At 51.5% G+C, this 24,609-nt stretch overlaps 1 long non-coding RNA gene across 1 annotated transcript in view; it reads right to left on the bottom strand.

Moving 5' to 3' along the window:
- LOC143484189 (uncharacterized) overlaps positions 1 to 24,609 on the bottom strand; it is a 56,155-nt gene that overhangs the window by 10,463 nt on the left and 21,083 nt on the right. The window contains exon 2 of the long non-coding RNA XR_013122568.1: positions 294 to 472. This is a non-coding gene — a long non-coding RNA (uncharacterized LOC143484189). The remainder of the gene's footprint in view (positions 1 to 293; positions 473 to 24,609) is intronic.

Here is a 24,609-nt window from a genome sequence, read left to right on the forward strand (position 1 = left end):
ACAATCATTGGACCAAGTAAACCAATGAGAAATCAGATATGTGGGATTTGATAATATTAGCCTTAAAAAGAAAACACACTTGAAAGAAATTCTTTTTTTTACCTCCCTGGTGAACAGACTCCACTACAGGGATTTGTAACTCTAAACTCTCTAAACACTAAATGAACTTCTACCTGAATACTGTAAATCATCATATTGTTCAATATGAAATATGCTGTAAAACAAGACCAAACATGACTGATACCAGCTGAATTCTGTGATTTGGAGGGAAGGACTTAGGAATACATACTTACCCTATGTGACCTGAATAACATGGAAGAATTGTAAACAGTCTTCTGGGTTTTCATTCATTGTCCCGAGGGAGGCTGGAGACATAGAGTCCGAGTGAGCCTTGTTCCGGGCCTCCATTGTCGATGTAGTGGAACTGTGGCCTTAAGGTTGTTGGTGCCTGTCATGGCAGCAATCCCCGAACCTGTTGGTGGATACCTCGGGTAAGGGAGGCTGTCATGCTGAATAAATAGTCCTATTGGGCTTGATTGGCTTGTGGGACTCTGGAAGCAGCAGATGGGTACAGGAGGGCCAAGCAGATTGCAGCTTTGACCGTTGCAGAGGCTAAAACCCATAGCTAGATGGTTGGGTAGGGTCTTTGTTTGGTTTATGGTGAAGGGTGATGATCGCAGTATTCATGTTTGTTGGAAGTTTTGCATTTTGTTTCATTTCTGTTATTGTTCTGTAAAACAGTTGAGATAAGGATGACCAAAAGTGTTTATAAAACTCAGCAGGGAATCCATCAGGTCCTGGGACTTTACTGTTAGGCATATGTTTTAAAGCTTTGTAAAGTTCTTCTAGGGATAATAGTCTTTCAAGTGTTTGTTTTTGGTTTTCAGTTAATTTAGGTAGTTTGATATGGTCCAGGAAGTTATTGATTTCGTCTAAGTTGATTTCATTGTCTGATGAATATACCTTTTTGAAACAATCTATAAAGGTGTTATTTATCTCATCAGGTGTCTGCACTGTTTTCCCTGCTGAGTTTTTTATGGTTGGAATAAAAGTTTTTTCTTTATTACGCTTAATGAGATTTGCTAAATATTTGTTTATTTGAAACATTTCCATGTAACTGTATAGCATTTCCAAGTCTTTTAAGCTAGGAACTGAAAATTAAATATCTAAATAACATCAGAGGACTCTAAAACTGATCTATGCTGAATCATAACGGTTCAATTTTATTACAAACGTTTTTAAAAGACATCGCCATTTCCATTTTCCTCTGGTGCATCTGAGTCCTCTAGTGCATCTGAGTCATCCTCCTCTTCCTCAGTCATCCTCTTCTTTCTCATCATCATCCACATCCAGGCCTTTGTTTTCCTCCAGAGCGGCCTGCTGCTCCTCCAGGGCGGCCTTCAGTGCCTGCTCCTCCTCCACGCTGGGGTCCACAGCCTCAGTCACCTCGGGCCCACTCAGGTACTCGATCTGCAGTGGGGGCGGCACGGCCGGGGTGTAGCCTTCACCGGAGAACTTCAGCCCCCAACCAATGTAGATGTTTTCAAACTTCCTGTGAAGAACTGTGAGTTAAGCACGAGTTGTCCCCAGTGGCGGACACCTGTGTGGCAGGTGAGGGTCTTATTTGCCAGAGGCATAGGCGGTGGCACCTGGCCACAGGTTGGAGTGGACGACAGCAACGGCAAACTGAGGGATGAGGTGGGAGGAGACTCTGGTACTCCAAGGAGGGGTGTCACTTAGCTCTCAAGTGCAAAAACACATGTTCAGTAATGTGTGTAGTGAACAGCATCCTCTCACCTGCGTCCGCTCACCAGCGTCTGCTCTCCTGAGTCTGCTCTCCTGCGTCCTATCACCTGCGTCCTCTCAAACTCAATAGCATCCTCTCACCTGCGTCTTCTAAACAGCGTCCACTCAACAGCGTCCACTCAACTGCGTTCTCTCACCTGCATAATCTCAACTGCGTACTCACCTGCGTACTCTCTCCTGTGTCCACTCAACAGCGTCTGCTCAACTGAGTACTCTCTCCTGCGTCCACTCAACGGTGTCCTCTGTCCTGTGTCTACTCAACAGCGTCCTCTCACCTGTGTAATCTCAACAACGTACTCAACTGCATACTCACCTGAATACTCTCTCCTGTGTCCACTCAACAACGTCTGCTCAACTGAGTACTCTCTCCTGCGTCCACTCAACTGAGTACCCTCAACTGCGTACTCTCTCCTGCGTCCACTCAACTGAGTACTCTCAACTGCGTACTCTCCCCTGCGTCCTTTCAACTGCGTCCACTCAACTGAGTACTCTCCCCTGCGTCCATTCAACAGCGGCCACTCAACTGCGTCCTCTCACCTGCGTCCACACAACTGAGTACTCTCAACTGCTTCCACTCAACTGAGTACCCTCAACTGCGTACTCTCTCCTGCGTCCACTCAACTGAGTATTCTCAACTGTGTACTCTCCCCTGCGTCCTTTCAACTGCGTCCACGCGTACTCACCTGCGTACTCTCTCCTGTGTCCACTCAACAGTGTCTGCTCAACCGAGTACTCTCTCCTGCGTCCACTCAACTGAGTACTCTCAACTGCTTCCACTCAAATGAGTACTCTCAACTACATACTCTCTCCTGCGTCCATTCAACAGCGTCCACTCAACTGAGCACTCTCTCCTGCATCCACTCAACTGTGTACTCTCAACTGCGTCCTCTGTCCTGCGTCCATTCAAATGCATCCGCTCAACTGAGTACTCTCTCCTGCGTCCACTCAACTGAGTACTCTAAACTGCGTACTTTCTCCTGCGTACTTTCTCCTGCGTCCACTCAACTGAGTACTCTCTCCTGCGTCCATTCAACAGCGTCCACTCAACTGAGTACACTCTCCTGCATCCACTCAACAGCGTCCACTCAACTGCGTCCTCTCACCTGCGTAATCTCAACTGCGTACTCACCTGCGTACTCTTTCCTGTGTCCACTCAACAGCGTCTGCTCAACCGAGTACTCTCTCCTGAGTCCACTCAACTGAGTACTCTCAACTGCGTACTCTCTCCTGCGTCCATTCAACTGCGTCCGCTCTACTGAGTACTCTCTCCTGCGTCGATTCAACAGCGTCCACTCAACTGAGTCCTCTCACCTGCGTAATCTCAACTGCGTACTCACCTGCGTACTCTCTTCTGAGTCCACTCAACAGCGTCCGCTCAACTGAGTACTCTCTCCTGTGTCCACTCAACTGCGTCCACTCAACTGCGTCCTCTTAACTGCGTAATCTCAACTGCGTACTCTCTCCTGAGACCACTCAACAGCGTCCGCTCAACTGAGTACTCTGTCCTGCATCCATTCAACAGCGTCCACTCAACTGCGTCCTCTCACCAGCGTAATCTCAACTGCGTACTCACCTGCGTACTCTCTCCTGCGTCCACTCAACTGAGTACTCTCTCCTGTGTCCTCTCAACTGATTACTCTCAACTGCGTACTTTCTCCTGCGTCCATTCAACTGAGTACTCTCTCCTGCGTCCATTCAACAGCGTCCTCTCAACTGAGTACTCTCTCCAGCGTCCACTCAACAGCGTCCACTCAGCTGCGCCCTCTCACCTGCGTAATCTCAACTGCGTACTCACCTGCGTACTCTCTCCTGAGTCCACTCAACTGCGTCCGCTCAACTGAGTACTCTCTCCTGCGTCCTTTCAACAGCGTCCACTCAACTGCGTCCTCTCACCTGCATAATCTCAACTGCGTACTCTCTCCTGAGACCACTCAACAGCGTCCGCTCAACTGAGTACTCTCTCCTGCGTCCACTCAACTGAGTCCTCTCAACTGCGTACTCTCTCCTGCGTCCATTCAACAGCGTCCACTCAACTGCGTCCTCTCACCTGCATAATCTCAACTGCGTACTCACCTGCGTACTCTCTCCTGAGACCACTCAACAGCGTCCGCTCAACTGAGTACTCTCTCCTGCGTCCACTCAACTGAGTACTCTCAACTGCGTACTCTCTCCTGCGTCCATTCAACAGTGTCCACTCAACTGCGTCCTCTCACCTGCGTAATCTCAACTGCGTACTCTCCTGCGTACTCTCTCCTGAGTCCACTCAACAGTGTCCGCTCAACTGAGTACTCTCTCCAGCGTCCACTCAACTGCATACTCTCAAGTACGTACTCTCTCCTGCGTCCATTCAACGGTGTCCTCTGTCCTGTGTCCACTCAACAGTGTCCACTCAACTGCATCCTCTCACCTGCGTAATCTCAACTGTGTACTCACCTGCGTACTCTTTCCTGTGTCCACTCAACAGCGTCTGCTCAACCGAGTACTCTCTCCTGCGTTCACTCAACTGAGTACTCTCAACTGCGTACACTCTCCTGCGACCATTCAACTATGTCCACCCAACCGAGTACTCTCTCCTGCGTCCATTTAACAGCGTCCACTCAACTGCGTCCTCTCACCTGCGTAATCTCAACTGCATACTCACCTTCGTACTCTCTCCTGTGTCCACTCAACAGCGTCTGCTCAACCGAGTACTCTCTCCTGCGTCCACTCAACTGAGTACTCTCAATTGTGTACTCTCTCCTGCATCCATTCAACTGCGTCCACTCAACTGAGTACTCTCTCCTGCATCCATTCAAGAGCGTTCACTCAACTGAGTACTCTCTCCTGCGTCTATTCAACAGCGTCCACTCAACTGCGTCCTCTCACCTGCGTAATCTCACCTGCGTACTCTCTCCTGTGTCCACTCAACAGCATCTGCTCAACTAGGTACTCTCTCCTGCGTACACTCAACTGAGTACTCTCAATTGCGTACTCTCTCCTGCGTCCATTCAACTGCGTCCACTCAACTGAGTACTCTCTCCTGAGTCCATTCAACAGCGTCCACTCAACTGCGTCCTCTCACCTGCATAATCTCAACTGTGTAATCTCAACTGCATACTCACCTGCGTACTCTCTCCTGTGTCCACTCAACAGAGTCTGCTCAACTGAGTACTCTCTCCTGCGTCCACTCAACTGCGTACTCTCTCCTGCGTCCACTCAACGGTGTCCTCTGTCCTGTGTCTACTCAACAGCGTCCTCTCACCTGTGTAATCTCAACTGCGTACTCAACTGCATACTCACCTGAATACTCTCTCCTGTGTCCACTCAACAACGTCTGCTCAACTGAGTACTCTCTCCTGCGTCCACTCAACTGAGTACCCTCGACTGCGTACTCTCTCCTGCGTCCACTCAACTGAGTACTCTCAACTGCGTACTTTCCCCTGCGTCCTTTCAACTGCGTCCACTCAACTGAGTACTCTCCCCTGCTTCCATTCAACAGCGGCCACTCAACTGCATCCTCTCACCTGCGTAATCTCAACTGCGTCCTCTCAACTGCGTAATCTCAACTGCGTACTCAACTGCGTACTCACCCGCTCACCTGCATACTCTCTCCTGTGTCCACTCAATAGCGTCTGCTTAACTGAGTACTCTCTCCTGCGTCCACTCAACTGAGTACTCTCAACTGTGTACTCTCCCCTGCGTCCTTTCAACTGCGTCCACGCGTACTCACCTGCGTACTCTCTCCTGTGTCCACTCAACAGTGTCTGCTCAACCGAGTACTCTCTCCTGCGTCCACTCAACTGAGTACTCTCAACTGCTTCCACTCAACTGAGTACTCTCAACTGCATACTCTCTCCTGCGTCCATTCAACAGCGTCCACTCAACTGAGCACTCTCTCCTGCATCCACTCAACTGAGTACTCTCAACTGCATCCTCTGTCCTGCGTCCATTCAAATGCATCCGCTCAACTGAGTACTCTCTCCTGCGTCCACTCAACTGTGTACTCTAAACTGCGTACTTTCTCCTGCATACTTTCTCCTGTGTCCACTCAACTGAGTACTCTCTCCTGCGTCCATTCAACAGCGTCCACTCAACTGAGTCCTCTCACCTGCGTAATCTCAACTGCGTACTCACCTGCGTACTCTCTCCTGAGTCCACTCAACAGCGTCCGCTCAACTGAGTACTCTCTCCTGTGTCCACTCAACTGCGTCCACTCAACTGCGTCCTCTTAACTGCGTAATCTCAACTGCGTACTCTCTCCTGAGACCACTCAACAGCGTCCGCTCAACTGAGTACTCTGTCCTGCATCCATTCAACAGCGTCCACTCAACTGCGTCCTCTCACCAGCGTAATCTCAACTGCGTACTCACCTGCGTACTCTCTCCTGCGTCCACTCAACTGAGTACTCTCTCCTGTGTCCTCTCAACTGATTACTCTCAACTGCGTACTTTCTCCTGCGTCCATTCAACAGCGTCCTCTCAACTGAGTACTCTCTCCAGCGTCCACTCAACAGCGTCCACTCAGCTGCGCCCTCTCACCTGCGTAATCTCAACTGCGTACTCACCTGCGTACTCTCTCCTGAGTCCACTCAACTGCGTCCGCTCAACTGAGTACTCTCTCCTGCGTCCTTTCAACAGCGTCCACTCAACTGCGTCCTCTCACCTGCATAATCTCAACTGCGTACTCTCTCCTGAGACCACTCAACAGCGTCCGCTCAACTGAGTACTCTCTCCTGCGTCCACTCAACTGAGTCCTCTCAACTGCGTACTCTCTCCTGCGTCCATTCAACAGCGTCCACTCAACTGCGTCCTCTCACCTGCATAATCTCAACTGCGTACTCACCTGCGTACTCTCTCCTGAGACCACTCAACAGCGTCCGCTCAACTGAGTACTCTCTCCTGCGTCCACTCAACTGAGTACTCTCAACTGCGTACTCTCTCCTGCGTCCATTCAACAGTGTCCACTCAACTGCGTCCTCTCACCTGCGTAATCTCAACTGCGTACTCTCCTGCGTACTCTCTCCTGAGTCCACTCAACAATGTCCGCTCAACTGAGTACTCTCTCCAGCGTCCACTCAACTGCATACTCTCAAGTACGTACTCTCTCCTGCGTCCACTCAACGGTGTCCTCTGTCCTGTGTCCACTCAACAGTGTCCACTCAACTGCGTCCTCTCACCTGCGTAATCTCAACTGTGTACTCACCTGCGTACTCTTTCCTGTGTCCACTCAACAGCGTCTGCTCAACCGAGTACTCTCTCCTGCGTTCACTCAACTGAGTACTCTCAACTGCGTACACTCTCCTGCGACCATTCAACTGTGTCCACCCAACCGAGTACTCTCTCCTGCGTCCATTTAACAGCGTCCACTCAACTGCGTCCTCTCACCTGCGTAATCTCAACTGCATACTCACCTTCGTACTCTCTCCTGTGTCCACTCAACAGCGTCTGCTCAACCGAGTACTCTCTCCTGCGTCCACTCAACTGAGTACTCTCAATTGTGTACTCTCTCCTGCGTCCATTCAACTGCGTCCACTCAACTGAGTACTCTCTCCTGCATCCATTCAAGAGCGTTCACTCAACTGAGTACTCTCTCCTGCGTCTATTCAACAGCGTCCACTCAACTGCGTCCTCTCACCTGCGTAATCTCACCTGCGTACTCTCTCCTGTGTCCACTCAACAGCATCTGCTCAACTAGGTACTCTCTCCTGCGTACACTCAACTGAGTACTCTCAATTGCGTACTCTCTCCTGCGTCCATTCAACTGCGTCCACTCAACTGAGTACTCTATCCTGAGTCCATTCAACAGCGTCCACTCAACTGCGTCCTCTCACCTGCATAATCTCAACTGTGTAATCTCAACTGCATACTCACCTGCGTACTCTCTCCTGTGTCCACTCAACAGAGTCTGCTCAACTGAGTACTCTCTCCTGCGTCCACTCAACTGCGTACTCTCTCCTGCGTCCACTCAACGGTGTCCTCTGTCCTGTGTCTACTCAACAGCGTCCTCTCACCTGTGTAATCTCAACTGCGTACTCAACTGCATACTCACCTGAATACTCTCTCCTGTGTCCACTCAACAACGTCTGCTCAACTGAGTACTCTCTCCTGCGTCCACTCAACTGAGTACCCTCGACTGCGTACTCTCTCCTGCGTCCACTCAACTGAGTACTCTCAACTGCGTACTTTCCCCTGCGTCCTTTCAACTGCGTCCACTCAACTGAGTACTCTCCCCTGCTTCCATTCAACAGCGGCCACTCAACTGCATCCTCTCACCTGCGTAATCTCAACTGCGTCCTCTCAACTGCGTAATCTCAACTGCGTACTCAACTGCGTACTCACCCGCTCACCTGCATACTCTCTCCTGTGTCCACTCAATAGCGTCTGCTTAACTGAGTACTCTCTCCTGCGTCCACTCAACTGAGTACTCTCAACTGTGTACTCTCCCCTGCGTCCTTTCAACTGCGTCCACGCGTACTCACCTGCGTACTCTCTCCTGTGTCCACTCAACAGTGTCTGCTCAACCGAGTACTCTCTCCTGCGTCCACTCAACTGAGTACTCTCAACTGCTTCCACTCAACTGAGTACTCTCAACTGCATACTCTCTCCTGCGTCCATTCAACAGCGTCCACTCAACTGAGCACTCTCTCCTGCATCCACTCAACTGAGTACTCTCAACTGCATCCTCTGTCCTGCGTCCATTCAAATGCATCCGCTCAACTGAGTACTCTCTCCTGCGTCCACTCAACTGAGTACTCTAAACTGCGTACTTTCTCCTGCATACTTTCTCCTGTGTCCACTCAACTGAGTACTCTCTCCTGCGTCCATTCAACAGCGTCCACTCAACTGAGTCCTCTCACCTGCGTAATCTCAACTGCGTACTCACCTGCGTACTCTCTCCTGAGTCCACTCAACAGCGTCCGCTCAACTGCGTACTCTCTCCTGTGTCCACTCAACTGCGTCCACTCAACTGCGTCCTCTTAACTGCGTAATCTCAACTGCGTACTCTCTCCTGAGACCACTCAACAGCGTCCGCTCAACTGAGTACTCTGTCCTGCATCCATTCAACAGCGTCCACTCAACTGCGTCCTCTCACCAGCGTAATCTCAACTGCGTACTCACCTGCGTACTCTCTCCTGCGTCCACTCAACTGAGTACTCTCTCCTGTGTCCTCTCAACTGATTACTCTCAACTGCGTACTTTCTCCTGCGTCCATTCAACAGCGTCCTCTCAACTGAGTACTCTCTCCAGCGTCCACTCAACAGCGTCCACTCAGCTGCGCCCTCTCACCTGCGTAATCTCAACTGCGTACTCACCTGCGTACTCTCTCCTGAGTCCACTCAACTGCGTCCGCTCAACTGAGTACTCTCTCCTGCGTCCTTTCAACAGCGTCCACTCAACTGCGTCCTCTCACCTGCATAATCTCAACTGCGTACTCTCTCCTGAGACCACTCAACAGCGTCCGCTCAACTGAGTACTCTCTCCTGCGTCCACTCAACTGAGTCCTCTCAACTGCGTACTCTCTCCTGCGTCCATTCAACAGCGTCCACTCAACTGCGTCCTCTCACCTGCATAATCTCAACTGCGTACTCACCTGCGTACTCTCTCCTGAGACCACTCAACAGCGTCCGCTCAACTGAGTACTCTCTCCTGCGTCCACTCAACTGAGTACTCTCAACTGCGTACTCTCTCCTGCGTCCATTCAACAGTGTCCACTCAACTGCGTCCTCTCACCTGCGTAATCTCAACTGCGTACTCTCCTGCGTACTCTCTCCTGAGTCCACTCAACAATGTCCGCTCAACTGAGTACTCTCTCCAGCGTCCACTCAACTGCATACTCTCAAGTACGTACTCTCTCCTGCGTCCACTCAACGGTGTCCTCTGTCCTGTGTCCACTCAACAGTGTCCACTCAACTGCGTCCTCTCACCTGCGTAATCTCAACTGTGTACTCACCTGCGTACTCTTTCCTGTGTCCACTCAACAGCGTCTGCTCAACCGAGTACTCTCTCCTGCGTTCACTCAACTGAGTACTCTCAACTGCGTACACTCTCCTGCGACCATTCAACTGTGTCCACCCAACCGAGTACTCTCTCCTGCGTCCATTTAACAGCGTCCACTCAACTGCGTCCTCTCACCTGCGTAATCTCAACTGCATACTCACCTTCGTACTCTCTCCTGTGTCCACTCAACAGCGTCTGCTCAACCGAGTACTCTCTCCTGCGTCCACTCAACTGAGTACTCTCAATTGTGTACTCTCTCCTGCGTCCATTCAACTGCGTCCACTCAACTGAGTACTCTCTCCTGCATCCATTCAAGAGCGTTCACTCAACTGAGTACTCTCTCCTGCGTCTATTCAACAGCGTCCACTCAACTGCGTCCTCTCACCTGCGTAATCTCACCTGCGTACTCTCTCCTGTGTCCACTCAACAGCATCTGCTCAACTAGGTACTCTCTCCTGCGTACACTCAACTGAGTACTCTCAATTGCGTACTCTCTCCTGCGTCCATTCAACTGCGTCCACTCAACTGAGTACTCTATCCTGAGTCCATTCAACAGCGTCCACTCAACTGCGTCCTCTCACCTGCATAATCTCAACTGTGTAATCTCAACTGCATACTCACCTGCGTACTCTCTCCTGTGTCCACTCAACAGAGTCTGCTCAACTGAGTACTCTCTCCTGCGTCCACTCAACTGCGTACTCTCTCCTGCGTCCACTCAACGGTGTCCTCTGTCCTGTGTCTACTCAACAGCGTCCTCTCACCTGTGTAATCTCAACTGCGTACTCAACTGCATACTCACCTGAATACTCTCTCCTGTGTCCACTCAACAACGTCTGCTCAACTGAGTACTCTCTCCTGCGTCCACTCAACTGAGTACCCTCGACTGCGTACTCTCTCCTGCGTCCACTCAACTGAGTACTCTCAACTGCGTACTTTCCCCTGCGTCCTTTCAACTGCGTCCACTCAACTGAGTACTCTCCCCTGCTTCCATTCAACAGCGGCCACTCAACTGCATCCTCTCACCTGCGTAATCTCAACTGCGTCCTCTCAACTGCGTAATCTCAACTGCGTACTCAACTGCGTACTCACCCGCTCACCTGCATACTCTCTCCTGTGTCCACTCAATAGCGTCTGCTTAACTGAGTACTCTCTCCTGCGTCCACTCAACTGAGTACTCTCAACTGTGTACTCTCCCCTGCGTCCTTTCAACTGCGTCCACGCGTACTCACCTGCGTACTCTCTCCTGTGTCCACTCAACAGTGTCTGCTCAACCGAGTACTCTCTCCTGCGTCCACTCAACTGAGTACTCTCAACTGCTTCCACTCAACTGAGTACTCTCAACTGCATACTCTCTCCTGCGTCCATTCAACAGCGTCCACTCAACTGAGCACTCTCTCCTGCATCCACTCAACTGAGTACTCTCAACTGCATCCTCTGTCCTGCGTCCATTCAAATGCATCCGCTCAACTGAGTACTCTCTCCTGCGTCCACTCAACTGAGTACTCTAAACTGCGTACTTTCTCCTGCATACTTTCTCCTGTGTCCACTCAACTGAGTACTCTCTCCTGCGTCCATTCAACAGCGTCCACTCAACTGAGTACTCTCTCCTGCATCCACTCAACAGCGTCCACTCAACTGCGTCCACTCACCTGCGTAATCTCAACTGCGTAATCTCAACTGCGTACTCTCTCCTGCGTCCACTCAACAGCGTCCACTCAACTGCGTCCGCTCACCTGCGTAATCTCAACTGCATACTCACCTTCGTACTCTCTCCTGCATCCATTCAACTGCGTCCACTCAACTGAGTACTCTCTCCTGCATCCATTCAAGAGCGTTCACTCAACTGAGTACTCTCTCCTGCGTCTATTCAACAGCGTCCACTCAACTGCGTCCTCTCACCTGCGTAATCTCACCTGCGTACTCTCTCCTGTGTCCACTCAACAGCATCTGCTCAACTAGGTACTCTCTCCTGCGTACACTCAACTGAGTACTCTCAATTGCGTACTCTCTCCTGCGTCCATTCAACTGCGTCCACTCAACTGAGTACTCTCTCCTGAGTCCATTCAACAGCGTCCACTCAACTGCGTCCTCTCACCTGCATAATCTCAACTGTGTAATCTCAACTGCATACTCACCTGCGTACTCTCTCCTGTGTCCACTCAACAGAGTCTGCTCAACTGAGTACTCTCTCCTGCATCCACTCAACTGCGTACTCTCTCCTGCGTCCACTCAACGGTGTCCTCTGTCCTGTGTCTACTCAACAGCGTCCTCTCACCTGTGTAATCTCAACTGCGTACTCAACTGCATACTCACCTGAATACTCTCTCCTGTGTCCACTCAACAACGTCTGCTCAACTGAGTACTCTCTCCTGCGTCCACTCAACTGAGTACTCTCAACTGCGTACTTTCCCCTGCGTCCTTTCAACTGCGTCCACTCAACTGAGTACTCGCCCCTGCTTCCATTCAACAGCGGCCACTCAACTGCATCCTCTCACCTGCGTAATCTCAACTGCGTCCTCTCAACTGCGTAATCTCAACTGCGTACTCAACTGCGTACTCACCCGCTCACCTGCATACTCTCTCCTGTGTCCACTCATTAGCGTCTGCTTAACTGAGTACTCTCTCCTGCGTCCACTCAACTGAGTACTCTCAACTGTGTACTCTCCCCTGCGTCCTTTCAACTGCGTCCACGCGTACTCACCTGCGTACTCTCTCCTGTGTCCACTCAACAGTGTCTGCTCAACCGAGTACTCTCTCCTGCGTCCACTCAACTGAGTACTCTCAACTGCTTCCACTCAACTGAGTACTCTCAACTGCATACTCTCTCCTGCGTCCTTTCAACAGCGTCCACTCAACTGCGTCCTCTCACCTGCATAATCTCAACTGCGTACTCTCTCCTGAGACCACTCAACAGCGTCGCTCAACTGAGTACTCTCTCCTGCGTCCACTCAACTGAGTCCTCTCAACTGCGTACTCTCTCCTGCGTCCATTCAACAGCGTCCACTCAACTGCGTCCTCTCACCTGCATAATCTCAACTGCGTACTCACCTGCGTACTCTCTCCTGAGACCACTCAACAGCGTCCGCTCAACTGAGTACTCTCTCCTGCGTCCACTCAACTGAGTACTCTCAACTGCGTACTCTCTCCTGCGTCCATTCAACAGTGTCCACTCAACTGCGTCCTCTCACCTGCGTAATCTCAACTGCGTACTCTCCTGCGTACTCTCTCCTGAGTCCACTCAACAGTGTCCGCTCAACTGAGTACTCTCTCCAGCGTCCACTCAACTGCATACTCTCAAGTACGTACTCTCTCCTGCGTCCACTCAACGGTGTCCTCTGTCCTGTGTCCACTCAACAGTGTCCACTCAACTGCGTCCTCTCACCTGCGTAATCTCAACTGTGTACTCACCTGCGTACTCTTTCCTGTGTCCACTCAACAGCGTCTGCTCAACCGAGTACTCTCTCCTGCGTTCACTCAACTGAGTACTCTCAACTGCGTACACTCTCCTGCGACCATTCAACTGTGTCCACCCAACCGAGTACTCTCTCCTGCGTCCATTTAACAGCGTCCACTCAACTGCGTCCTCTCACCTGCGTAATCTCAACTGCATACTCACCTTCGTACTCTCTCCTGTGTCCACTCAACAGCGTCTGCTCAACCGAGTACTCTCTCCTGCGTCCACTCAACTGAGTACTCTCAATTGTGTACTCTCTCCTGCATCCATTCAACTGCGTCCACTCAACTGAGTACTCTCTCCTGCATCCATTCAAGAGCGTTCACTCAACTGAGTACTCTCTCCTGCGTCTATTCAACAGCGTCCACTCAACTGCGTCCTCTCACCTGCGTAATCTCACCTGCGTACTCTCTCCTGTGTCCACTCAACAGCATCTGCTCAACTAGGTACTCTCTCCTGCGTACACTCAACTGAGTACTCTCAATTGCGTACTCTCTCCTGCGTCCATTCAACTGCGTCCACTCAACTGAGTACTCTCTCCTGAGTCCATTCAACAGCGTCCACTCAACTGCGTCCTCTCACCTGCATAATCTCAACTGTGTAATCTCAACTGCATACTCACCTGCGTACTCTCTCCTGTGTCCACTCAACAGAGTCTGCTCAACTGAGTACTCTCTCCTGCGTCCACTCAACTGCGTACTCTCTCCTGCGTCCACTCAACGGTGTCCTCTGTCCTGTGTCTACTCAACAGCGTCCTCTCACCTGTGTAATCTCAACTGCGTACTCAACTGCATACTCACCTGAATACTCTCTCCTGTGTCCACTCAACAACGTCTGCTCAACTGAGTACTCTCTCCTGCGTCCACTCAACTGAGTACCCTCGACTGCGTACTCTCTCCTGCGTCCACTCAACTGAGTACTCTCAACTGCGTACTTTCCCCTGCGTCCTTTCAACTGCGTCCACTCAACTGAGTACTCTCCCCTGCTTCCATTCAACAGCGGCCACTCAACTGCATCCTCTCACCTGCGTAATCTCAACTGCGTCCTCTCAACTGCGTAATCTCAACTGCGTACTCAACTGCGTACTCACCCGCTCACCTGCATACTCTCTCCTGTGTCCACTCAATAGCGTCTGCTTAACTGAGTACTCTCTCCTGCGTCCACTCAACTGAGTACTCTCAACTGTGTACTCTCCCCTGCGTCCTTTCAACTGCGTCCACGCGTACTCACCTGCGTACTCTCTCCTGTGTCCACTCAACAGTGTGTGCTCAACCGAGTACTCTCTCCTGCGTCCACTCAACTGAGTACTCTCAACTGCTTCCACTCAACTGAGTACTCTCAACTGCATACTCTCTCCTGCGTCCTTTCAACAGCGTCCACTCAACTGCGTCCTCTCACCTGCATAATCTCAACTGCGTACTCTCTCCTGAGACCACTCAACAGCGTCCGCTCAACTGAGTACTCTCTCCTGCGTCCACTCAACTGAGTCCTCTCAACTGCGTACTCTCTCCTGCGTCCATTCAACAGCGTCCACTCAACTGCGTCCTCTCACCTGCATAATCTCAACTGCGTACTCACCTGCGTACTCTCTCCTGAGACCACTCAACAGCGTCCGCTCAACTGAGTACTCTCTCCTGCGTCCACTCAACTGAGTACTCTCAACTGCGTACTCTCTCCTGCGTCCATTCAACAGTGTCCACTCAACTGCGTCCTCTCACCTGCGTAATCTCAACTGCGTACTCTCCTGCGTACTCTCTCCTGAGTCCACTCAACAGTGTCCGCTCAACTGAGTACTCTCTCCAGCGTCCACTCAACTGCATACTCTCAAGTACGTACTCTCTCCTGCGTCCACTCAACGGTGTCCTCTGTCCTGTGTCCACTCAACAGTGTCCACTCAACTGCGTCCTCTCACCTGCGTAATCTCAACTGTGTACTCACCTGCGTACTCTTTCCTGTGTCCACTCAACAGCGTCTGCTCAACCGAGTACTCTCTCCTGCGTTCACTCAACTGAGTACTCTCAACTGCGTACACTCTCCTGCGACCATTCAACTGTGTCCACCCAACCGAGTACTCTCTCCTGCGTCCATTTAACAGCGTCCACTCAACTGCGTCCTCTCACCTGCGTAATCTCAACTGCATACTCACCTTCGTACTCTCTCCTGTGTCCACTCAACAGCGTCTGCTCAACCGAGTACTCTCTCCTGCGTCCACTCAACTGAGTACTCTCAATTGTGTACTCTCTCCTGCATCCATTCAACTGCGTCCACTCAACTGAGTACTCTCTCCTGCATCCATTCAAGAGCGTTCACTCAACTGAGTACTCTCTCCTGCGTCTATTCAACAGCGTCCACTCAACTGCGTCCTCTCACCTGCGTAATCTCACCTGCGTACTCTCTCCTGTGTCCACTCAACAGCATCTGCTCAACTAGGTACTCTCTCCTGCGTACACTCAACTGAGTACTCTCAATTGCGTACTCTCTCCTGCGTCCATTCAACTGCGTCCACTCAACTGAGTACTCTATCCTGAGTCCATTCAACAGCGTCCACTCAACTGCGTCCTCTCACCTGCATAATCTCAACTGTGTAATCTCAACTGCATACTCACCTGCGTACTCTCTCCTGTGTCCACTCAACAGAGTCTGCTCAACTGAGTACTCTCTCCTGCGTCCACTCAACTGCGTACTCTCTCCTGCGTCCACTCAACGGTGTCCTCTGTCCTGTGTCTACTCAACAGCGTCCTCTCACCTGTGTAATCTCAACTGCGTACTCAACTGCGTACTCAACTGCATACTCACCTGAATACTCTCTCCTGTGTCCACTCAACAACGTCTGCTCAACTGAGTACTCTCTCCTGCGTCCACTCAACTGAGTACCCTCGACTGCGTACTCTCTCCTGCGTCCACTCAACTGAGTACTCTCAACTGCGTACTTTCCCCTGCGTCCTTTCAACTGCGTCCACTCAACTGAGTACTCTCCCCTGCTTCCATTCAACAGCGGCCACTCAACTGCATCCTCTCACCTGCGTAATCTCAACTGCGTCCTCTCAACTGCGTAATCTCAACTGCGTACTCAACTGCGTACTCACCCGCTCACCTGCATACTCTCTCCTGTGTCCACTCAATAGCGTCTGCTTAACTGAGTACTCTCTCCTGCGTCCACTCAACTGAGTACTCTCAACTGTGTACTCTCCCCTGCGTCCTTTCAACTGCGTCCACGCGTACTCACCTGCGTACTCTCTCCTGTGTCCACTCAACAGTGTCTGCTCAACCGAGTACTCTCTCCTGCGTCCACTCAACTGAGTACTCTCAACTGCTTCCACTCAACTGAGTACTCTCAACTGCATACTCTCTCCTGCGTCCATTCAACAGCGTCCACTCAACTGAGCACTCTCTCCTGCATCCACTCAACTGAGTACTCTCAACTGCATCCTCTGTCCTGCGTCCATTCAAATGCATCCGCTCAACTGAGTACTCTCTCCTGCGTCCACTCAACTGAGTACTCTAAACTGCGTACTTTCTCCTGCATACTTTCTCCTGTGTCCACTCAACTGAGTACTCTCTCCTGCGTCCATTCAACAGCGTCCACTCAACTGAGTACTCTCTCCTGCATCCACTCAACAGCGTCCACTCAACTGCGTCCACTCACCTGCGTAATCTCAACTGCGTAATCTCAACTGCGTACTCTCTCCTGCGTCCACTCAACAGCGTCCACTCAACTGCGTCCGCTCACCTGCGTAATCTCAACTGCATACTCACCTTCGTACTCTCTCCTGTGTCCACTCAACAGCGTCTGCTCAACCGAGTACTCTCTCCTGCGTCCACTCAACTGAGTACTCTCAATTGTGTACTCTCTCCTGCATCCATTCAACTGCGTCCACTCAACTGAGTACTCTCTCCTGCATCCATTCAAGAGCGTTCACTCAACTGAGTACTCTCTCCTGCGTCTATTCAACAGCGTCCACTCAACTGCGTCCTCTCACCTGCGTAATCTCACCTGCGTACTCTCTCCTGTGTCCACTCAACAGCATCTGCTCAACTAGGTACTCTCTCCTGCGTACACTCAACTGAGTACTCTCAATTGCGTACTCTCTCCTGCGTCCATTCAACTGCGTCCACTCAACTGAGTACTCTCTCCTGAGTCCATTCAACAGCGTCCACTCAACTGCGTCCTCTCACCTGCATAATCTCAACTGTGTAATCTCAACTGCATACTCACCTGCGTACTCTCTCCTGTGTCCACTCAACAGAGTCTGCTCAACTGAGTACTCTCTCCTGCGTCCACTCAACTGCGTACTCTCTCCTGCGTCCACTCAACGGTGTCCTCTGTCCTGTGTCTACTCAACAGCGTCCTCTCACCTGTGTAATCTCAACTGCGTACTCAACTGCATACTCACCTGAATACTCTCTCCTGTGTCCACTCAACAACGTCTGCTCAACTGAGTACTCTCTCCTGCGTCCACTCAACTGAGTACCCTCGACTGCGTACTCTCTCCTGCGTCCACTCAACTGAGTACTCTCAACTGCGTACTTTCCCCTGCGTCCTTTCAACTGCGTCCACTCAACTGAGTACTCTCCCCTGCTTCCATTCAACAGCGGCCACTCAACTGCATCCTCTCACCTGCGTAATCTCAACTGCGTCCTCTCAACTGCGTAATCTCAACTGCGTACTCAACTGCGTACTCACCCGCTCACCTGCATACTCTCTCCTGTGTCCACTCAATAGCATCTGCTTAACTGAGTACTCTCTCCTGCGTCCACTCAACTGAGTACTCTCAACTGTGTACTCTCCCCTGCGTCCTTTCAACTGCGTCCACGCGTACTCACCTGCGTACTCTCTCCTGTGTCCACTCAACAGTGTCTGCTCAACCGAGTACTCTCTCCTGCGTCCACTCAACTGAGTACTCTCAACTGCTTCCACTCAACTGAGTACTCTCAACTGCATACTCTCTCCTGCGTCCATTCAACAGCGTCCACTCAACTGAGCACTCTCTCCTGCATCCATTCAACTGAGTACTCTCAACTGCATCCTCTGTCCTGCGTCCATTCAAATGCATCCGCTCAACTGAGTACTCTCTCCTGCGTCCACTCAACTGAGTACTCTAAACTGCGTACTTTCTCCTGCATACTTTCTCCTGTGTCCACTCAACTGAGTACTCTCTCCTGCGTCCATTCAACAGCGTCCACTCAACTGAGTACTCTCTCCTGCATCCACTCAACAGCGTTCACTCAACTGCGTCCACTCACCTGCGTAATCTCAACTGCGTAATCTCAACTGCGTACTCTCTCCTGCGTCCACTCAACAGCGTCCACTCAACTGCGTCCGCTCAACTGAGTACTCTCTCCTGCATCCTCTCAACTACGTACTCTCTCCTGCGTCCACTCAACGATGTCCTCTGTCCTATGTCCACTCAACAGCGTCATCTCACCTATGTAATCTCAACTGCGTAATCAACTGCATACTCACCTGCGTCCATTCAACAGCATCCACTCAACAGCGTCCACTCAACTTCGTTCTCTCACCTGCGTAATCTCAACTGCGTACTCACTTGCGTACTCTCTCCTGTGTCCACTCAACCGAGTACTCTCTCCTGCGTCCACTCAACTGAGTACTCTCTCCTGTGTCCTCTCAACTGATTACTCTCAACTGCGTACTTTCTCCTGCGTCCATTCAACTGAGTACTCTCTCCTGTGTCCATTCAACAGCGTCCTCTCAACTGAGTACTCTCTGCAGCTTCCACTCAACAGCGTCCACTCAGCTGCGTCCTCTCACCTGCGTAACCTCAACTGCGTACTCACCTGCGTACTCTCTCCTGAGTCCACTCAACTGCGTCCGCTCAACTGAGTACTCTCTCCTGCGTCCACTCAACTGCATACTCTCAAGTACGTACTCTCTCCTGCGTCCACTCAACGGTGTCCTCTGTCCTCTGTCCACTCAACAGCGTCCACTCAACTGCGTCCTCTCACCTGCGTAATCTCAACTGCGTACTCACCTGCGTACTCTTTCCTGTGTCCACTCAACAGCGTCTGCTCAACCGAGTACTCTCTCCTGCGTTCACTCAACTGAGTACTCTCAACTGCGTACTCTCTCCTGCGTCCATTCAACTGTGTCCACCCAACTGAGTACTCTCTCCTGCGTCCATTCAACAGCGTCCACTCAACTTCGTCCTCTCACCTGCGTAATCTCAACTGCATACTCACCTGCGTACTCTTTCCTGTGTCCACTCAACAGCGTCTGCTCAACCGAGTACTCTCTCCTGCGTTCACTCAACTGAGTACTCTCAACTGCGTACTCTCTCCTGCGTCCATTCAACTGTGTCCACCCAACTGAGTACTCTCTCCTGCGTCCATTCAACAGCGTCCACTCAACTTCGTCCTCTCACCTGCGTAATCTCAACTGCATACTCACCTGCGTACTCTCTCCTGTGTCCACTCAACAGCGTCTGCTCAACCGAGTACTCTCTCCTGCGTCCACTCAACTGAGTACTCTCAACTGCGTACTCTCTCCTGCGTCCATTCAACTGCGTCCGCTCAACTGAGTACTCTCTCCTGCGTCCATTCAACAGCGTCCACTCAACTGAGTCCTCTCACCTGCGTAATCTCAACTGCGTACTCACCTGCGTACTCTCTCGAGTCCACTCAACAGCGTCCGCTCAACTGAGTACTCTCTCCTGTGTCCACTCAACTGCGTCCACTCAACTGCATCCTCTTAACTGCGTAATCTCAACTGCGTACTCTCTCCTGAGACAACTCAACAGCGTCCGCTCAACTGAGTACTCTGTCCTGCGTCCATTCAACAGCGTCCACTCAACTGCGTCCTCTCACCAGCGTAATCTCAACTGCGTACTCACCTGCGTACTCTCTCCTGCGTCCACTCAACTGAGTACTCTCTCCTGTGTCCTCTCAACTGATTACTCTCAACTGCGTACTTTCTCCTGCGTCCATTCAACTGAGTACTCTCTCCTGCGTCCATTCAACAGCGTCCTCTCAACTGAGTACTCTCTCCAGCGTCCACTCAACAGCGTACTCTCTCCTGTTTCCACTCAACAGCATCTGCTCAACCGAGTACTCTCTCCTGTGTCCACTCAACTGAGTACTCTCAACTGCGTACTCTCTCCTGCGTCCATTCAACTGTTTCCACCCAACTGAATACTCTCTCCTGCGTCCATTCAACAGCGTCCACTCAACTGCGTCCTCTCACCTGCATAATCTCAACTGCGTACTCACCTGCGTACTCTCTCCTGAGACCACTCAACGGTGTCCTCTGTCCTGTGTCCAATTAACTGCATCCTCTCACCTGCGTAATCTCAACTGCGTACTCACCTGCGTACTCTCTCCTGAGTCCACTCAACTGCGTCCGCTCAACTGAGTACTCTCTCCTGCGTCCACTCAACTGCATACTCTCAAATACGTACTCTCTCCTGCGTCCACTCAACGGTATCCTCTGTCCTGTGTCCACTCAACAGCGTCCTCTCAACTGCGTCCTCTCACCGGCGTAATCTCAACTGCGTACTCACCTGCGTACTCTTTCCTGTGTCCACTCAACAGCGTCTGCTCAACCGAGTACTCTCTCCTGCTTTCACTCAACTGAGTACTCTCAACTGCGTACTCTCTCCTGCGTCCATTCAACTGTGTCCACCCAACTGAGTACTCTCTCCTGCGTCCATTCAACAGCGTCCACTCAACTTCGTCCTCTCACCTGTGTAATCTCAACTGCATACTCACCTGCGTACTCTCTCCTGTGTCCACTCAACAGCGTCTGCTCAACCGAGTACTCTCTCCTGCGTCCACTCAACTGAGTACCCTCGACTGCATACTCTCTCCTGCGTCCACTCAACTGAGTACTCTCAACTGCGTACTTTCCCCTGCGTCCTTTCAACTGCGTCCACTCAACTGAGTACTCTCCCCTGCTTCCATTCAACAGCGGCCACTCAACTGCATCCTCTCACCTGCGTAATCTCAACTGCGTCCTCTCAACTGCGTAATCTCAACTGCGTACTCAACTGCGTACTCACCCGCTTACCTGCATACTCTCTCCTGTGTCCACTCAATAGCGTCTGCTTAACTGAGTACTCTCTCCTGCGTCCACTCAACTGAGTACTCTCAACTGTGTACTCTCCCCTGCATCCTTTCAACTGCGTCCACGCGTACTCACCTGCGTACTCTCTCCTGTGTCCACTCAACAGTGTCTGCTCAACCGAGTACTCTCTCCTGCGTCCACTCAACTGAGTACTCTCAACTGCTTCCACTCAACTGAGTACTCTCAACTGCATACTCTCTCCTGCGTCCATTCAACAGCGTCCACTCAACTGAGCACTCTCTCCTGCATCCACTCAACTGAGTACTCTCAACTGCATTCTCTGTCCTGCGTCCATTCAAATGCATCCGCTCAACTGAGTACTCTCTCCTGCGTCCACTCAACTGAGTACTCTAAACTGCGTACTTTCTCCTGTGTCCACTCAACTGAGTACTCTCTCCTGCGTCCATTCAACAGCGTCCACTCAACTGAGTACTCTCTCCTGCATCCACTCAACAGCGTCCACTCAACTGCGTCCACTCACCTGCGTAATCTCAACTGCGTAATCTCAACTGCGTACTCTCTCCTGCGTCCACTCAACAGCGTCCACTCAACTGCGTCCGCTCAACTGAGTACTCTCTCCTGCATCCTCTCAACTACGTACTCTCAACTACGTACTCTCTCCTGCGTCCACTCAACGATGTCCTCTGTCCTATGTCCACTCAACAGCGTCATCTCACCTATGTAATCTCAACTGCATAATCAACTGCATACTCACCTGCGTCCATTCAACAGCATCCACTCAACAGCGTCCACTCAACTTTGTTCTCTCACCTGCGTAATCTCAACTGCGTACTCACTTGCGTACTCTCTCCTGTGTCCACTCAACCGAGTACTCTCTCCTGCGTCCACTCAACTGAGTACTCTCTCCTGTGTCCTCTCAACTGATTACTCGCAACTGCGTACTTTCTCCTGCGTCCATTCAACTGAGTACTCTCTCCTGTGTCCATTCAACAGCGTCCTCTCAACTGAGTACTCTCTCCAGCTTCCACTCAACAGCGTCCACTCAGCTGCGTCCTCTCACCTGCGTAACCTCAATTGCGTACTCACCTGCGTACTCTCTCCTGAGTCCACTCAACTGCGTCCGCTCAACTGAGTACTCTCTCCTGCGTGCACTCAACTGCATACTCTCAAGTACGTACTCTCTCCTGCGTCCACTCAACGGTGTCCTCTGTCCTGTGTCCACTCAACAGCGTCCACTCAACTGCGTCCTCTCACCTGCGTAATCTCAACTGCGTACTCACCTGCGTACTCTTTCCTGTGTCCACTCAACAGCGTCTGCTCAACCGAGTACTCTCTCCTGCGTTCACTCAACTGAGTACTCTCAACTGCGTACTCTCTCCTGCGTCCATTCAACTGTGTCCACCCAACTGAGTACTCTCTCCTGCGTCCATTCAACAGCGTCCACTCCACTTTGTCCTCTCACCTGCGTAATCTCAACTGCATACTCACCTGCGTACTCTTTCCTGTGTCCACTCAACAGCGTCTGCTCAACCGAGTACTCTCTCCTGCGTTCACTCAACTGAGTACTCTCAACTGCGTACTCTCTCCTGCGTCCATTCAACTGTGTCCACCCAACTGAGTACTCTCTCCTGCGTCCATTCAACAGTGTCCACTCAACTTCGTCCTCTCACCTGCGTAATCTCAACTGCATACTCACCTGCGTACTCTCTCCTGTGTCCACTCAACAGCGTCTGCTCAACCGAGTACTCTCTCCTGCGTCCACTCAACTGAGTACTCTCAACTGCGTACTCTCTCCTGCGTCCATTCAACTGCGTCCGCTCAACTGAGTACTCTCTCCTGTGTCCACTCAACTGCGTCCACTCAACTGCATCCACTCAACTGCGTCCTCTCACCAGCGTAATCTCAACTGCGTACTCACCTGCGTACTCTCTCCTGCGTCCACTCAACTGAGTACTCTCTCCTGTGTCCTCTCAACTGATTACTCTCAACTGCGTACTTTCTCCTGCGTCCATTCAACTGAGTACTCTCTCCTGCGTCCATTCAACAGCGTCCTCTCAACTGAGTACTCTCTCCAGCGTCCACTCAACAGCGTACTCTCTCCTGTTTCCACTCAACAGCGTCTGCTCAACCGAGTACTCTCTCCTGCGTCCACTCAACTGAGTACTCTCAACTGCGTACTCTCTCCTGCGTCCATTCAACTGCGTCCGCTCAACTGAGTACTCTCTCCTGCGTCCATTCAACAGCGTCCACTCAACTGAGTCCTCTCACCTGCGTAATCTCAACTGCGTACTCACCTGCGTACTCTCTCCTGAGTCCACTCAACAGCGTCCGCTCAACTGAGTACTCTCTGCTGTGTCCACTCAACTGCGTCCTCTCAACTGCATCCTCTTAACTGCGTAATCTCAACTGCGTACTCTCTCCTGAGACAACTCAACAGCGTCCGCTGAACTGAGTACTCTGTCCTGCGTCCATTCGACAGCGTCCACTCAACTGCGTCCTCTCACCAGCGTAATCTCAACTGCGTACTCACCTGCGTACTCTCTCCTGCGTCCACTCAACTGAGTACTCTCTCCTGTGTCCTCTCAACTGATTACTCTCAACTGCGTACTTTCTCCTGCGTCCATTCAACTGAGTACTCTCTCCTGCGTCCATTCAACAGCGTCCTCTCAACTGAGTACTCTCTCCAGCGTCCACTCAACAGCGTACTCTCTCCTGTTTCCACTCAACAGCATCTGCTCAACCGAGTACTCTCTCCTGTGTCCACTCAACTGAGTACTCTCAACTGCGTACTCTCTCCTGCGTCCATTCAACTGTTTCCACCCAACTGAATACTCTCTCCTGCGTCCATTCAACAGCGTCCACTCAACTGCATCCTCTCACCTGCATAATCTCAACTGCGTACTCACCTGCGTACTCTCTCCTGAGACCACTCAACGGTGTCCTCTGTCCTGTGTCCAATTAACTGCATCCTCTCACCTGCGTAATCTCAACTGCGTACTCACCTGCGTACTCTCTCCTGAGTACACTCAACTGCGTCCGCTCAACTGAGTACTCTCTCCTGCGTCCACTCAACTGCATACTCTCAAGTACGTACTCTCTCCTGCGTCCACTCAACGGTGTCCTCTGTCCTGTGTCCACTCAACAGCGTCCACTCAACTGCGTCCTCTCACCTGCGTAATCTCAACTACGTACTCACCTGCGTACTCTTTCCTGTGTCCACTCAACAGCGTCTGCTCAACCGAGTACTCTCTCCTGCGTTCACTCAACTGAGTACTCTCAACTGCGTACTCTCTCCTGCGTCCATTCAACTGTGTCCACCCAACTGAGTACTCTCT

This window comes from Brachyhypopomus gauderio, chromosome 2 (assembly GCF_052324685.1).
Source record: "Brachyhypopomus gauderio isolate BG-103 chromosome 2, BGAUD_0.2, whole genome shotgun sequence".
Lineage (NCBI taxonomy): Eukaryota > Metazoa > Chordata > Actinopteri > Gymnotiformes > Hypopomidae > Brachyhypopomus > Brachyhypopomus gauderio.